The sequence below is a fragment of the Bos indicus genome, chromosome 19, assembly GCF_029378745.1.
Source record: "Bos indicus isolate NIAB-ARS_2022 breed Sahiwal x Tharparkar chromosome 19, NIAB-ARS_B.indTharparkar_mat_pri_1.0, whole genome shotgun sequence".
NCBI lineage: Eukaryota > Metazoa > Chordata > Mammalia > Artiodactyla > Bovidae > Bos > Bos indicus.
Window position 1 is genome coordinate 10,849,735 of NC_091778.1, and position 17,000 is coordinate 10,866,734.

Here is a 17,000-nt window from a genome sequence, read left to right on the forward strand (position 1 = left end):
TGAAAGGAACAAACTGAAGCCAAAACCTATTACATTTGCAGACCGCTTTATGCTATGATCAAAAGGCCAAAATAGAAATATTGTTCGGGATCTTTTTTTCCCCAAACCAAGGAATTTTTATGTAGATAAAAATTACGTTTAAATAAGCAGAACGGTAGGTCATTCCCCTGCTTAAAGCTTTGGTAGTGTCAGCTACAATCTGGCGCTTGCCATGGGTGCTTGCTACCTACCTCTACAGGATTTAAATCATGTGCTGCTGATCTTTAACACACCCTGAAGGAGTTCGAGGTGGAGAGCAGAAATGAGGCACTCTGTGCTTGGAGAAAACTGGCAGGATAGGTCCTCAGACAGATGTTCTAGGAGCTCACTTTATGAGCCCAATTCTTGTATCTCCTCATAGTTAGAAAAGCACTAAAATCCTTCATGGTGACAACACTTTCTCGTGACTCGCAGAAGCTTCACGAGATCAGCAGAAACTTTCTAAGAAAAAAAAATGTGCTTGATTGAATGTACCCTCCCTTTACCAAAATCACGTATATACTGACCTTTCCCGCTACCTCTATGGATCAGTTTCTCTGAGCTATCTGAAATCCTGTCTCCCAGGCTGCAGTCCTCATATTACTCCAAATAAAACTTGACTCACAACTCTCACGTTGTGCATTTTTTTTAGTTCAGAGTTACTTCCCACCTCTTGGGCTAAAGATAGCCTTTCTCTAAACAGTTTACCAAGTCCCATAGGGTCTGGCCCACACTAGTCTATCCAGCCTTATTTTGCACCAAATCCCCCCTCACTTCAGCCATAATGTGTGTGCATGTGTGCTAAGTCACTTCAGTCGTGTCCAACTCTTTGAGACCATATGGACTGTAGTCTCTCAGCCCCTCGTGTTCATCACGTTCCTTTGCACAAGCTGTTCTGCCATGAATGTTGGAAATGATGGATATTTCACCCTACTCTGGAATATTCAATAAACCAATACAACATGATGTCTGAGTTCAAACAGTGGGAAGAAGAATAAACTTCCTCTAAAGCTTGAAAAAAAATTGAAAAATGAGAAAATATTCAGTGCTGCAGAAGAGGTGGGAACACGGGACACTTTCCTAAATGCAACTGGAAGTGTGAACAGTTACAATGCCTTTGGAAAGCAACGTAGCGATATTTATTAAAAATTTGACCCAGAAATCCCACTTTGAGTATTAAAAACCCATTATGTAAAAATTTATTACAAAGTACTTTATCAAAGCATTGTTTCTAATAAAACAAACAGCCAAAAAAGAAATCTTAATATCTACTAGTACAGGCACAGTTGAATAAATTATGGTAATGCAGATAATAAAATCTTGCAGCTAACTAAAATGAATTACATCTCTATCAGTTAGAATACAGATAGACAAAATGTACTATTAAATGGGAAAAGCAAAAATCTAAGCAAGCAGGCAACATTAGGGGGTTCAATCAATGAGTGGATATGAGCTAAAATGATGGATTTGAAGTATCTAACAGAGTTTAGCAAATAACACCTACTTTATAAATATTAAAAATTAAAATTTCAACACTTTTTTTTAGGTATTTTTTAAAATTTACTTTATTTTTAAACTTTACAATATTGTATTGGTTTTGCCAAATATTGAAATGAATACGCCACAGGTATACACGTGTTCCCCATCCTGAACCCTCCTCCCTGCTCCCTCCCCATACCATCCCTCTGGGTGTCCCAATGCACCAGCCCCAAGCATCCAGTATCGTGCATCGAACCTGGACTGGCGACTCGTTTCATACATGATAGTATACATGTTTCAATGTCATTCTCCCAGATCTTCCCACCCTCTCCCTCTCCCACAGAGTCCATAAGACTATTCTATACATCAGTGTCTCTTCTGCTGTCTGGTATACAGGGTTATTGTTACCATCTTTCTAAATTCCATATATATGCGTTAGTATACTGTATTGGTGTTTTTCTTTCTGGCTTACTTCACTCTGTATAATAGGCTTCAGTTTCATCCACCTCATTAGAACTGATTCAAATGTATTCTTTTTAATGGCTGAGTAATACTCCATTGTGTATATGTACCATAGCTTTCTTATCCATTCATCTGCTGATGGACATCTAGGTTGCTTCCATGCCTGGCTATTATAAACAGTGCTGCGATGAACATTGGGGTACACGTGTCTCTTTCCCTTCTGGTTTCCTCAGTGTGTATGCCCAGCAGTGGGATTGCTGGATCATAAGGCAGTTCTATTTCCAGTTTTTTAAGGAATCTCCACACTGTTCTCCATAGTGGCTGTACTAGTTTGCATTCCCACCAACAGTGTAAGAGGGTTCCCTTTTCTCCACACCCTCTCCAGCATTTATTGCTTGTAGACTTTTGGATCGCAGCCATTCTGACTGGCTCCAACACTTTTTTAACCAGTAATGGGATTTAAGCTTAAAAAATAATCCATTTTGGACTTCTTTGGTGGTCCAATGGTTAAGAATCTGCCTGCCAATGCAGGGGACACAAGTTGGGTCCCTGGTTTGGGAAGACCCCACATGCTGCAGGCAACTAAGTCCCTGCACCACAACTACTGCGCTGGCGCTCTGCAACCAGAAGAGTCAACACAACAAGAAGCCTCTACACCGCAACTAGAGAGGTGCCCCCTTCCCACCGCGACTAGAGAAATCTCAGGCACAGCAACAAAAACCCAGCACAGCCAAAAATGAATACATAAAGTTTTTCAAATGATAATCTATTTTGTGCAAGTGATACAGGTGCTCTCAGATGTCCACCACCCTCCAAGTTGCTGGCATCTGAAATAAAATAAATTTTTCTTTCCACCAACCTGGCCTATTTACTGGCTTTTGAGCGGCGAGCAGCTGGACCCCCCCCCCCCCGCCCCACACACACACACACTAGGTAACACAGGTTTTCCAAAGACAAAAGGCAGGCTGAAGACACGAGTGGCAAGGATTATGGGGCCCCACTGCGTTTCAGGAGAAGCTCTTTAGCCTGGAATTTATGGCATTCTAGAGTCTGGTCCAATTTGCCTTTCAGTGCTTACTTCCTAAAACATCTTGTACATACTCTATCCTTCAGACACACACACACACACACACACACACACACACTAAACTAACTGCTATTTGTTCACTCCTTTATTGTTTGCTCCAATATAAAATCCTTTTGATCATGTTTGTTAAATGAACAATCAAATGAATAAACTTACAGTATCAACTTACCCACTACTTTTTTATCCACTACTACTTTCTTAAGCATTAAAAACAAAACAAGGCGAAAAAAAAACAAAAACAAAAACAAGGCGAAACAAACACCATCAGAGAGGGCTCTGAATTTCTTCTGATAGTGATTTTGAATGATTTTGTTGTCTTTTCCTGTTTCTTGAAATAAATATATGAATTTCAAAAAAATGAGAAAAGCAACTTACAGAACATTATAGTGTGATACCAATTTCATAAAGGCAGATTAGCAATTTTAGACTATATTGTATGTCTTTGATTCCACTGGTTAAAATAGCTTATTTTTTGTAACAAAAGATTGAAGGACATCCCAGCTACCAACCTGCTTTGTCAAAGCCCTGGGAATGTGTGCTCAGTTGTGTCTGAATCTTTGTGACCCCCTGGACTGTAGCTCACCAGGCTCCTCTGTCCATGGGATTCTCCAGGCAAGACTACTGGAGTGGGTTACCATTTCCTTCTCCAGGGGATCTTCCCAGCCCAGGGATCAAACCCTCATCTCTTGAGTCTCCTACATTAGCAGGAGGATTCTTTACCACTGCATCAGGGCTTCCCAATAAAAACATTTTTCTTTAATATTTATTTATTTGGCTGCACCAGGAGCTTCCCAGGTAGCACAGTGGTAAAGAATCTGCCTACCAATGTAGGAGGCACAAGACACTCAGGTTTGATCCCTGGGTAGGGAGGATCCCCTGGAGGAGGAAACGGCAACCCACTCCAGTATTTCTTGCCTGGAAAATTCCATGGACAGAGGAGCCTGGTGGGCTACAGTCCAGGGGGCTGAAAAGAGTCAGACATGACTAAGTATGCACCCACAGTGGGTCTTCATCACAGCACATGGAATCTTTAGCTGAGATATCTGAACTCTGAGTAGTGGCATGTGGGATCTAGTTCCCTGACCAGGGATAGAACTGGGCTCCCTGCACCAACAGGGAAGTCCCTGGACCAACTGGACCAACAGGGAAGTCCTAATTTTTGTAATAAAAACATTTTTAACAGGGACTTCCCTGTTGGTCCAGTGGTTAGGAGTCCATGCTTCCACTGCAAGGAGCATGGGTTCAATCTTTGGTCAGGTAATTAAGACCTTGCAGGCTGCACAGCAGCCAAAAAAAAACAAAAACAAAAACAATTTTTTTAACAGAAAAATACTTTTTTAAAAAATCACTCAAGAAAGCATGTTCCAGATATTTCCTGACAAGTGATTTCTTAAAGCCATGAACTCAAGTGAAAAGTAAAAATAGGACAAAAGTGATAATTAAAAATTTAAGTACAGGGACCAGGGTAAGTGAAACTGCAAGGGGAAACTGGCTTAACTTACTGGCATGAAAACTGAATTGGCTGAATATATGCTGTTGCTGTGGATTTAAAAAAATATTCACAACCGAAAAGTGGAGAGTTGTTTTATGTGGTGGGAAATTTTAGGTCTTCCAGGCCTGGGAGATAGCATCTCAACTGACCCTGAGAGAACTGCTCTGAGGAGGCGAGGGGAGGAGCCAGGTTCTATAGAAGTGTTGCAACAAAGGGCAGGTAGTCTGAACGTCAAAAGATTATTCTTAATTAACGAAAACCAGGTATCTCAAGTGAAGGAATTTAGTGCTTGTCTATGGATGAGGCAAGAGCCTGGGCTCACGGAAACACTCCTTTGATACTCACTCAGCTAACTGGGGCCAGCAGTCTCGGTTCTGAGCTTCCTCAGAGCTCACCATGGGGAGTTGATGCGGTCTGACAGCTGCTCAACGGATGGTAGATGTTCTTCCTGAGTTTCCTCAGGGCTCACAGCTCACATCTGTGGGGGCTGCGATTGCTGGTTACTGTGACATCCTTGTTTACTTATATGACAGGAAATATTTTATTTCTCACTGTTTATCTCTCTTCTTTTCTTGGCTGCACCACTTGACTTGTGGGATCTTAGTTCCCCAACAAGGATTGAACCCTTGGCAGTGGCAACATGGAGTCCTAACCAGTGGTTGTTGTTCAGTCACTCAGTCATGTCTGACTCTTTGCAACCCCAGGCTTCCCTGTCCTTCACCACTCCTGCTGGAGTTTGCTCAAACTCATGTCCGTTGAATTGGTGATGCCATCCAACCATCTCTACCAGGGAATTCCCTGAATGTAAGCACTTAAATAAGGGCAGTTTTCAAAAGGCATTACTACCTCTAACAGGAAATTAAGCCTGCTTTTACCTAAAGAGAACAATATATAATAATCAGTAGAATTAAGAGATTTTGCTGATTTCTCTAGCTCAGGGTGCAATGACAAGTGTAATGTATTAACAGCCCCAGCATAAAGTTAGAGTAGCTTTTGAAGATAGATGTCAGGAAAAATATATGATCTATTAGCCTGAAATAATTTAAAAGGGAGGTTCAAAAGAAAAATATTTAGATGAAGAAAATAAAAATATCAGCATACTATATATTAAAAAGGCTGATTTTAAAACGCACTTAGTTAAACTAACCTAATAAAAGAAAAAATCAACACTGAGGGGGTAAAGAAACCATCTTAAAACAACTAAGGATATATCAATATTAAGTTTAAAGCTACTTTGAATCCATTTTTCCAAGCAATTTCCTATCCTATTACTCATAACAAGATCGGAGTGTCAGCTAATTTTGTATCAAAGCCTAGACTGCATATGTATTTCCCTGCAGCCTGTGGGAAATGCTCAGTGACTTCAGTCGTGTCTGACTCTTTGCAACCCTATGGACTGTAGCCCACCAGGCTCCTCTGTCCATGGCAGTTCCCAGGCAAGAATCCTGGAGTGGGTTGCCAAGTCCTCCAGGGGATCTTCCCCACCTATGGATCAAACCCACCTGCATTGCAAGCTTATCCTTTACCTCAGAAGCCCTCCTTACAGCATATTTCAAACCTAATCTACCCAGGAAAAGGTAAACCACAAAAACCCTTCACTCAAAAAAATCAAATGAAGGATACTTCAGTACCCATTGACCAGAACAGGCGGGAGAAAAAAAGGCTCAGCTGCTAGAGACAGACAAACTTCACCTCCAGAAATACATGAAATGAAAACCAAAAAACAAGACACTAGCAGAAAAATCTACTTAACCACATAAAGAACATATGTATGGAAACCACATATGGGGAAACAATGGAAATAGTAAGAGATTTTTTTTGGGGGGGGGGCCCTCCTAAATTACTGCAGATGGTGACTGCAGCCATGAAATGAAAAGACACTTGCTCCTTGGAAGAAAAGCTATGTCCAATCTGGACAGCATATTAGTAAAGCAGAGACACTGCTTTGCCAACAAAGGCCCATCTAGTCAAAGCTAGTCATGTATGGATGTGAGAGGTGAACTTTAAAAAGAAAGCTGAGTTCCAAAGAATTGATGCTTTTGAATTGTGGTGGTGGAGAAAACTCTTCAGAGTCCCTTAGACTGCAAGGAGATCCAACCAGTCCATTCTAAAGGAAATCAGTCCTGCTGAATATTCATTGGAAGAACTGATGCTGAAACTGAAACTCCAACCTGATGCAGAGAACTGACTCACTGGAAAAAACTCAGATGCTGGGGAAGATTGAAGGAGGAGAAAAAGGGGACAACAGAATGAGATGGTTGGATGGCATCCCTAACTCAATGGACTTGAGTTTGAGCAAGCTGTGGGAGTTGATGATGGATTGGGAAACCCAGTGTGCTGCAATCCATGGGATTGCAGAGTCAGATACAACTGAGCAACTGAAGGAAACCACTCACAAGATTTCTCTCAGTGAAAATAAACACATTCAGATTAATAACTCTGAAGACAACAAATAAAACCAAAAAAAAGGCAACATCTAATATAAAACAGTTATAAACAAAACCACTCAGACAGTGTCAGCAGCTGCAGAAACAAGACCAAGGACCAGCTTCACACTCAGGAGAGGACACTGCATCTCCTCCTCATGGTTTCGGGTGCTCTACATTCAGAGAAACTTCTCTAGTAACAAACTATAGAAATGATCCCTGAAAGTATAGTCTTAACCTCCAGGCCCCGGCCGCTGCCAGGTCTGTGCTAGCTGTGAACTTTTCACTGAGGGCAACACAGTTTCCCCACCACTTCGCCATTTTTTCTTCTGCTGGGAAAAAAAGCAGAAAGAGCTCTTGCAATACAGCTTTCAAATGCTGTCACTTATTAATTCATTTGAACATTTTCACTGAAAATGTAATTTAACGTTTTTAAAAAATCAAACTTAATTTACATAATACAGAGTGATAGCCACTCACAACCCCAGTCTTTAAAGCCCAGGATGCATTTGCTGCACAGATGGACTAAAGCCGCCCCGCCCCTGAAAGCTGTACAGGAAAGGGCAGGTCTCTGCCTTTGCTCCTGAGAACCTAGCTGATTCCACTGATTACTCAATCTCAGCCGCTGCATTCAAGCCTGTCCAAGTCAGACTTTCAAACTCTCGTAAGAGGTCACCATGACTGAGGCAGAGACGAGGACTGGGTGGCTGACAACCAGCTCTGGAAAACAGAACCTTTGGGGTTTTGGCCACAGGATTGCACTACCTGTTCACACTTTCTGATTTTTTAAAATAAAGCTGACTGCTGTCTTTGACATCATTTCTTCTCCTGACAAATACCTGAGTGCCAACTCTGACAAAACTAGCTACTATTTATTGTGAGTTTGCCAGCACCATTCATCATTTTAACTGCTTTAACTATGAGACCAATACGAGTATAATCGTCCCATTTTTATGGATGGGGGACTAAGGCACAGAAAGGCCTCGGGTAACTGGCCTGAGGTCTGTCAATAGCAGAGCTGGTAGGTGTCACCTTAACCATCATTCTGGTTTGGCTTTCTATGTGCTAAAGATTACTCTAGGTACTGGGCAAACAGAGGTCCCTACTCTCACAAAAAGCTTACACCCTGCTAGGGGAGAGAGATGGCAACAATCACCCAGAGGATGAGATGATGAGGCATGCAGAGGATGATAAGAGTCCAGAGAGGGATTTGACGGCCACTTCAGATTTGGGTGCTCAGGGAAGGCCTCTCTTTGGAGGTTGCATTTAAGTGGGGAAAACAATGAATACAATGACCCAAAGAAAGGAACAAGGTTGTGTGTTCCAGCAACTGGAAGACAGCTAGAGAACACAGGGTAGGAGAAAGAGCAAGCAGGCTAATGTCTGAGGATTTTCTAGGCAAGTCCAACTCCCGGGGAGTCTGGATTTTAAGTGTGAGGGAAGCCATTGAGAGGCTGGAAGCTGTGAAGACCAGTTCCGAGGCCACTGCAAGCAAGGTGTCTGAAGGAGAGATCATGGTAGCTTGCAAGGAAGGAGGAGAAACATGGGCTGCTCTGGAAATTCAGTTAGTAGGATGGGACTCACTGGTGGGCTTGCTGCAGGAGAAGGGGTGGGGTGTCAGGGAAAGAGGTTTCAAAGATTGACATGTTGGCAATTCAGTGGGTGGTGCTGCTACAGCAAAGACTGGAGAAAGAGGGATTTCTCATTTAAAGGAGGGGCATTCTCACAAAGGGGGAAAGGAGTGCTCACCTATTGTCCTTGCTTTATCTAATTTCACCCTTAATGACAGCTCTATGTGTTAATGCTATTTATATTCATTTACACAGAGAGACAGATTGGGGTCAAGGAACTTCCCAGGAACCCACAACTAGTAAATGACAGACCAAGGCATATTCCTGGGGCTTCCCTGGTGGCTCAGAGGTTAAAGCGTCTGCCTGCAATGTGGGGGACCCAGGTTCGATCCCTGGGTCGGGAAGATCCCCTGGAGAAGGAAATGGTACCCCACTCCAGTATTCTTGCCTGGAGAATCCCATGGACAGACAAGCCTGGTGGGCTACAGTCCATGGGGTCGCAAAGAGTCGGACACGACTGAGCGACTTCACAGAACAGAAAACAACAGGAGGCATATTCCAGAGCATAAACTGCTCCTCTCACCGCTCCCAATATTTCAAGAGGACCGAGAACTAATTTAGGCTTACAATGAAAGCTTGGCCACTATAGATCCATAAAGAGAAACTCATGGAAGAACTACAGACATTTAATAGCAATGAGAGTAAAAGAGGTTTAACACTGACTAATAATGGCGATAGTGGTAAAGAGCAAAAAGAGACGCGGGTTCAATCCCTGGCTGGAGAAAAATACCCTGGAAAGAAGATGGCAACCCATTTCAGTGCATTTGCCTAGGGAACCCATGATAAACTTGTCAGGTTAGAGACAGCTCACATGACACACAGACAAATATGACTGGAATGACTCAGCACACACAGAGCTATAAAAGAGAAACCCTCCAGCGCTGTGACAAAGGCCACTGGCAATAAGGTCAGTCAGTTCAGTCATTCAGTAGTGTCTGACTCTTTTCGACCCCATGAACCACAGCACGCCAGGCCTCCCTGTCCATCACCAACTCCCGGAGTTCACTCAGACTCACGTCCATAGAGTCAGTGATGCCATCCAGCCATCTCATCCTCTGTCGTCCCCTTCTCCTCCTGCCCCCAATCCCTCCCAGCATCACAGTCTTTTCCAATGAGTCAACTCTTCGCATGAGGTGGCCAAAGTACTGTGTTTCAGCTTTAGCATCATTCCTTCCAGAGAAATCCCAGGGCTGATCTCCTTTAGAATGGACTGGTTGGATCTCCTTGCAGTCCAAGGGACTCTCAAGAGTCTTCTCCAACACCACAGTTCAAAAGCATCAATTCTTTGGCGCTCAGCCTTCTTCACAGTCCAACTTTCACATCCATACATGACCACTGGGTCATAGCCTTGACTAGACGGACCTTTGTTGGCAAAGTAATGTCTCTGCTTTTGAATATGCTATCTAGGTTGGTCATAACTTTCCTTCCAAGGAGTAAGTGTCAGTCAGCATCCGCAGTGATTTTGGAGCCCAAAAAAATAAAGTCTGACACTGTTTCCCCATCTATTTCCCATGAAGTGATGGGACCAGATGCCATGAACTTCGTTTTCTGAATGTTGAGCTTGAAGCCAACTTTTTCACTCTCCTCTTTCTTCAAGAGGCATCTGCATATCTGAGGTTATTGACATATCTCCCGGCAATCTTGATTCCAGCTTGTGCTTCTTCCAGCCCAGTGTTTCTCATGATGTACTCCACATATAAGTTAAATAATCAAGGTGACAATATACAGCCTTGACGTACTCCTTTTCCTATCTGGAACCAGTCCGTTGTTCTAACAGTCAGTCCAGTTCTAACCGTTGCTTCCTGACCTGAATATAGATTTCTCAAAAGGCATGTCATTTGGTCAGGTATTCACATCTGTTTCCTTTACAGCTTTCAGGGGCGGGGCCCGCATTAGTCAATCTATGCAGCAAATGCCTTCCGGGCTTATAAAGACTTGGGTTGTGACTGGCTGTCACTCTACATTATGTAAATTAAGCCTGATGAGGTACACGTTTTTAAAACATAGCTAAAACACAGGTGAGTTAAATAAGAAACATAAAATGATTCCTTTTCTTAGGGAAAGATCAATTGTAAGTGAAACCACTCAGACGGTGTCCTCTCCCTCTTACTCTCCCAAAGGAAGAGAAGAACGATCATCAATGGCCAGTGGCAGCTGCAGAAGCAACACCAAGGACCAGCTTCACGCTCAGGAGAGGACACTACATCTCCTCCTCATGGTTTCGGGTGCTCTACACATTCAGAGAAACTTCTCTAGTAACAAACTATAGAAATGATCCCTGAAAGTATAGTCTTAACCTCCAGCCCCCGGCCGCTGCCAGGTCTGTGCTAGCTGTGCACTTTTCACTGAGGGCAACACAGTTTCCCCACCACTTCGTCATTTTTTCTTCTGCTGGGAAAAAAAGCAGAAAGAGCTCTTGCAATACAGCTTTCAAATGCTGTCACTTATCAACTCATTTGAACATTTTCACTGAAAATGTAATTTAACATTTTTTAAAAAATCAAACTTAATTTACATAATACAGAGTGACAGCCAATCACAACCCCAGTCTTTAAAGCCCAGGAGGCGCTTGCTGCACAGATGGACTAAAGCCGCCCTGCCCCTGAAAAGGAAAGGGAGGGTCTTTGCTCCTGAGAACCTAGCTGATTCCACTGATTACTCAACCTTCAGTCAGTTCAGTTTAGTTCAGTTGCTCAGTCGTGTCCAACTCTGAGACCCCATGAATCGCAGCACGCCAGGCCTCCCTGTCCATCACCAACTCCAGGAGTTCACTCAAACTCACGAGCGGCTGCATTCAAGCCTATTCAAGAAGTCAGACTTTAAAACTCTCATAAGAGATCACCATGACTGAGGCAGAGACGAGGACTGGGTGGCTGACAACCAGCTCTGGAAAACAGAACCTTTGGGGTTTTGGCCACAGGATTGCACTACCTGTTCACACTTTCTGATTTTTTAAAATAAAGCTGGCTGCTGTCTTTGACATCATTTCTTCTCCTGACAAATACCTGAGTGCTAACTCTGACAAAACTAGCTACTATTTATTGTGAGTTTGCCAGCACCATTCATCATTTTAACTGCTTTAACTATGAGACCAATACGAGTATAATCGTCCCATTTTTATGGATGGGGGACTAAGGCACAGAAAGGCCTCGGGTAACTGGCCTGAGGTCTGTCAATAGCAGAGCTGGTAGGTGTCACCTTAACCATCATCCTGGTTTGGCTTTCTATGTGCTAAAGATTACTCTAGGTACTAGGCAAACAGAGGCCCCTACTCTCACAAAAAGCTTACACCCTGCTAGGGGAGAGAGATGGCAACAATCACCCAGAGGATGAGATGATGAGGCATGCAGAGGATGATAAGAGTCCAGAGAGGGATTTGACGGCCACTTCAGATTTGGGTGCTCAGGGAAGGCCTCTCTTTGGAGGTTGCATTTAAGTGGAGAAAACAACATCAACAAGCAGGGCTACTCTTCGCTGCGGTGTTTAGGTTTTTAGGTTTCTCTTTCTTGAGGCAGAGCTCGGGCTCTAGAGCAGTTGGGCTTAGTTGCTCTGTGGAGGTTGCAAAAAACCATGTTTTTTCCTTCTAACACTTGCAATGAGACTTCTTAAAAGAATTGTATTCTTGCTCTACTCTATAGCAGAGGCTGGTCACTTACTGCTTACTTTGTACCTGTTCCAGTTCACCTGGACTACCTGTTCTTCGGTGAACTTTATGTAAAATATTAATATTTACTTTTTAAAAATCATTTTAAAATTTATTTATTTTTGGTTGCCCAGGTTATTCGTTGCTGTGCTCAGGGTCTTGAGATGTAGTGAGTGGGGTCTACTCTTCATTTTCTCTTGTTTCAGAGCGTGGACTCTGCGGCGTGGGGCGGGAGTGGCGCAGTTCACTGGTTGTGGCACACAGGATTTAGTTGCCCTTGGCATGAGGAATCTTCCTGGACCAGGGATGGAACCTATGTCTCCTGCCAACACTGTACACTGTACCACCAGAGAAGCCCTCAGTATGTCATTTTGATGCACAATTCTTTGAAGAAGGTATGTAATTGTGTCTTTACCTTCTAATTGCTTTCTGAGAATCTGCTTCTCAAGTTATAACCTTCAGACTGGTTAAAATAAAATTTTTGTTTCTTCTTGACATTGAATTGAAGTTTCATCAACAAACCAACCCCCAAGTCCTGTCAACCCTGCCACTTAACATCTCTTTCAGATCTCGTCTTTCTCTATCATCCCTACCATCATCTGCCAGGGAGATGCATGCAGTATGTTTCAGTGGTCCCCACATTGGGCACCCCACCCCTCCCCAGAAGTATAATCACAACATAGCTTTTATTTATTTTTATTAATTAATTTATTTATTCATTTCATTTTTGACTGTGCAGGTCTTCATTGCAGCACGGGGGCTTTCTGTAGTTGCAACGAGCAGGGGCTATTCTTCGTTGCAGTGTGCAGGCTTCTCCTTCTCCCGATGAAGAACACAGGCTGCAGAGCACACAGACTTAATTGCTCTGTGGCATGTGGAGCCTTCCCAGAGCAAGGGTGGAATCTGTGTCCCCTACATTGGCAGGTGGGTTCTTAACCACTGGTCCACCAGGGAACTCCCGCCACACAGCCTTTAGAGTGACCTTCAAATGTACAGCTGATGTCACTCTTTCAACAGTGCCCACCACCTTTAGTTTTCTGTCCACTACCTTTTGCCAAATTCTGCCTTCCGTCATTCCTCTTCTGGGCTAAAGTCCTGTGGGCTTCCCAGGTGGCACTAGTGGCCGAGAACCTGCCTGCCAATGCAGGAGACATCAGACACAAGGGGTTCGATCCCCGGGTTGGATGATCCCCCCGGAGGAGAAAACTGCAACCGACTCCAGTGTTCTTGCCTAGAGAATCCCAAGGACAGAGGAGCCTGGCAGGCTATGGTCCATAGTGTCACGAAGGGTCAGACAGGACTGAAGTGACTTAGCATTCACACACACGTCTTATTTCCTTACCTTGAACTGAGATATGGAGAAATAAATCACCGTAAAGGACAGGAAGGGGTCTGCCTACATGTGTCAGGAAGGAGTGACCTGGCTAATAGGAGAGTAGAGAAGGGGAAAGTAACTGTTTCAATACCCTTGGTCGGCCCACCCAAGCATGAAAATAAACCCTCAAATCATAATACCCATAAATTCAATCAGGAAACTAAAACACCAAACTGCATCCAACAAATTTTCCTTCATTTCAAGGAAAAATCACAGTTTAGGACGTCCCTGGTGGTCCAATGGTTAAGACTCCATGCTTTCACTGCAGGCAGTGTGGGTTCCATCCCTGGTCAGGGAACTAAGATCCCATAGGCCGCATGGTGTGGTCAAAAGAAAGAAAAACCACAGCTTACACAAAAGTTAGGTAGGGGAAAAAAACACAACATCTATTACATAGGTTAAAAAGTATTGTATAATTTGAACATGTGAAAAAAAAAAAACAGAAAACAGCTCCTAATGGCAAATATCCATCTACCTTCTGGGACAGTAACAGGGGGTGAACCACTCAGAAGAGTCCCCTGCCTCATACTCCTCCCGAGGAAATGCACAGTCATCAGCGGCAAATGGCAATTAGCAGCACCAACAGCTGAGCTGACACTCAAGAGAACGTACCTCCTTGTGGATTTCAGATTTCGAGGACTCCACACAGAAACGTCTCTAGTAACAGCAGATTATAGAAATAATAACTCCTAAAACCAGTCTTGACTTTAACCTGGCAACCTCCGTTGGATCCATGGCAGCCACACACTTTTTATGGATGGCAGCATTTTCCAACATTCTTCTTATTTCAGAAATACCATATAAATGATTTTCAAACTGTTGGTACCAAACCAAACTTGGGTCCACATGCAGTAAAGCCAATCTACTGACACAGGCTGTGGTGAAGAAAGGCACAGGGTTTATCCCAGAGCACCAAGGAGTTTGGGCCTTTTAAGCACTGGCTACCTGGCCTCCTTTTCATACTGTCCGAGTCAAAGCTATGATTTTTCCAGCAGTCATGTACGGATGGGAGAGTTAGACCATAAAGAAGGCTGAGGCCCGAGGAATAAAGGCTTTCAATCTGTGGTGTTGGAGATAACTCTTGAGAATCCCTGGGACTGCAAGGAGACCAAACCAGTCAATCCTAAAGGAAATCAACCTTAAATATTCATTGGAAGGACTGATGATGAAGCTGAAGTTTCTATTCTATTCTCTGGCCACGTAATGGGAAGAGTCGACTCATTGGAAAAGACCTTGATGCTGGTAAATTTTTTAAGCAAAAGGAGAAGAGGGAGGCAGAAGATGAGATGGTCAGAGAGTATCACTGACTCAATGGACATGAATTTGAGCAAACTCTGGGAGAGAGCAGAAGACAGAGGAGCCGAGGTAGGCTGCTGGCCATTAAGGTCCAAAGAGTCGGACATGAGTAAAAAGAACAAAAAATCTGTCAGGTAAGTAAGAAAGATTATGTACCTCAACTCCTAACAAAATAAAAAAATTACTTAAGTGTGGTTTCCCTCGTTCATTAGGAAACTACTATTTCTATAGTACTGTAATAGTATTTCTAAGTACTACTTCTACAGTGCTTCCAGGCCATGTACATGGATCACACCATTTAATCTTCAAAATAACCCTAAAAATAGAGGAAATGGAAATTTATGTAAAATAAAAGTAATCAAAAACTTTGAAGAAGCAAATACAATCAAGCAAATATCCTTGATGAAATAAATGAAAATGTGAGAAAAGGAATATGCGATAAATAGGATTAAAGGATTAATTTTCAAGGTTCAACAATCTCTTGAAAAGGTACAGATACAAGTTTTTTTAAGTACAGCCATGAAAATCCTTCCAGACCCCAGAGGATGAGGAATAGTAACAGAGAATAAAAGGGGTTTAACATTAATGAACAGCGATAGTGGGAACAAACCCGCCTGCCTATGAAGGAGATGTAAGAGATGTGGTTGATCCCTGGCTCGGGAAAATCCCCTGGAAGAGAGCATGGTAACCCACTCCAACGTTCTTGCCTGGAAAACCCCATGGACAGAGAAACCTGGCTGGTTACAACCCACAGGGTCACAGTCAAACAACACTGAAGCGACTTCACACACACATACACATATATTAAATATATACATGACACATACATGTTTAAAAAAACAAAAAACGAGTTTCATGTTGAACGACCCCGCTGCTACACTAGCACGTAAGACTGAAAATAGTAACCTTAAGAGAGCGCTTAAGATCACGAACTCCTTATTGCCAAATTCAAATTTAAACTGAAGGAACTACAGAAAACTACTAGACCATTCAGGTATGATCTAAATCACGGTAATAGGGTGGAAGTGACAAATAGATTCAAGGCATTAGAATCTGATAGAGTGCCTGAAGAACTATGGATGGAGGTTCATGACAGTGTACAGGAGGCAGTGATCAAGACCATCCCCAAGAAAAAGAAATGGAAAAGGGCAAAAACGTTGTCTGCAGAGGCTGAGAAAAGAAGAGAAGCTAAAGGCAAAGGAGAAAGGGAAAGATATATCCATCTGAATGCCGAGTTCCAAAGAATAGCAAGGAGAGATGAGAAAGCCTTCCTCAGCAATCAAGGCAAAGAAACAGAGGAAAACAAAAGAATGGGAAAGACTAGAGATCTCTTCAAGAAAATTAGAGATACCAAGGGAACACATTTCATGCAAAGATGGGCTCGATAAAGGACAGAAATGGTATGGACCTAACAGAAGCAGAAGATACTAAGAAGAGATGGCAAGAATACACAGAAGAACTATACAAAAAAGATCTTCGTGACACAGACAACCACGATGGTGTGATCACTCATCTAGAGCCAGACATCCTGGAGTGCAAAGTCAAGTGGGCCTTAGGAAGCATCACTACGAGCAAAGCTAGTGGAGGTGATGGGATTCCAGTTGAGCTATTTCAAATCCTAGAAGATGATGCTCTTAAATTTCTGCATTCAATATGACAGCAAATTTGGAAAACTCAGCCATGGCCACAGAACTGAAAAAGGTCAGTTTTCACTCCAATCCCAAAGAAAGGCAATGCCAAAGAATGTTCAAACTACTGCACAATTGTACTCCTCTCACACTCTAGCAAAGTAATGCTCAAAATTATCCAAGCTATGCTTCAACAGTACAGGAACTGAGAGCTTCCAGATGTTCAAGCTGGATTTAGAAAAAGCAGAAGAACCAGAGATCAAATTGCCAACATCTGTTGGATCATAGAATAAGCAAGAGAATTCGAGAAAAACATCTACATCTGCTTCATTGACTACGCTAAGGATCACAACAAACTGGAAAATTCTTGAAGAGATGGGAATACCAGACCACCTGACCTGTGTCCCAAGAAATCTGTATGCAGGTCAAGAAGCAAGTTAGAACCAAACATGGAACAACAAAT

General features: G+C 42.9%; 1 protein-coding gene, 1 non-coding gene and 1 pseudogene across 12 annotated transcripts in view; all 3 read right to left on the reverse strand.

Annotated features, from left to right (window-relative positions):
* The window catches only part of TEX14 (testis expressed 14, intercellular bridge forming factor), a 150,603-nt gene that overhangs the window by 60,857 nt on the left and 72,746 nt on the right, over nucleotides 1-17,000 (reverse strand). The gene's annotated exons all lie outside the window — the stretch shown is intronic.
* LOC139177911 (small nucleolar RNA U3) lies at nucleotides 7,040-7,199 on the reverse strand (annotated as a pseudogene).
* LOC139177905 (small nucleolar RNA U3) lies at nucleotides 10,676-10,889 on the reverse strand. The gene has a single exon (XR_011562367.1). It is a non-coding gene; the product is annotated as a small nucleolar RNA U3 (small nucleolar RNA).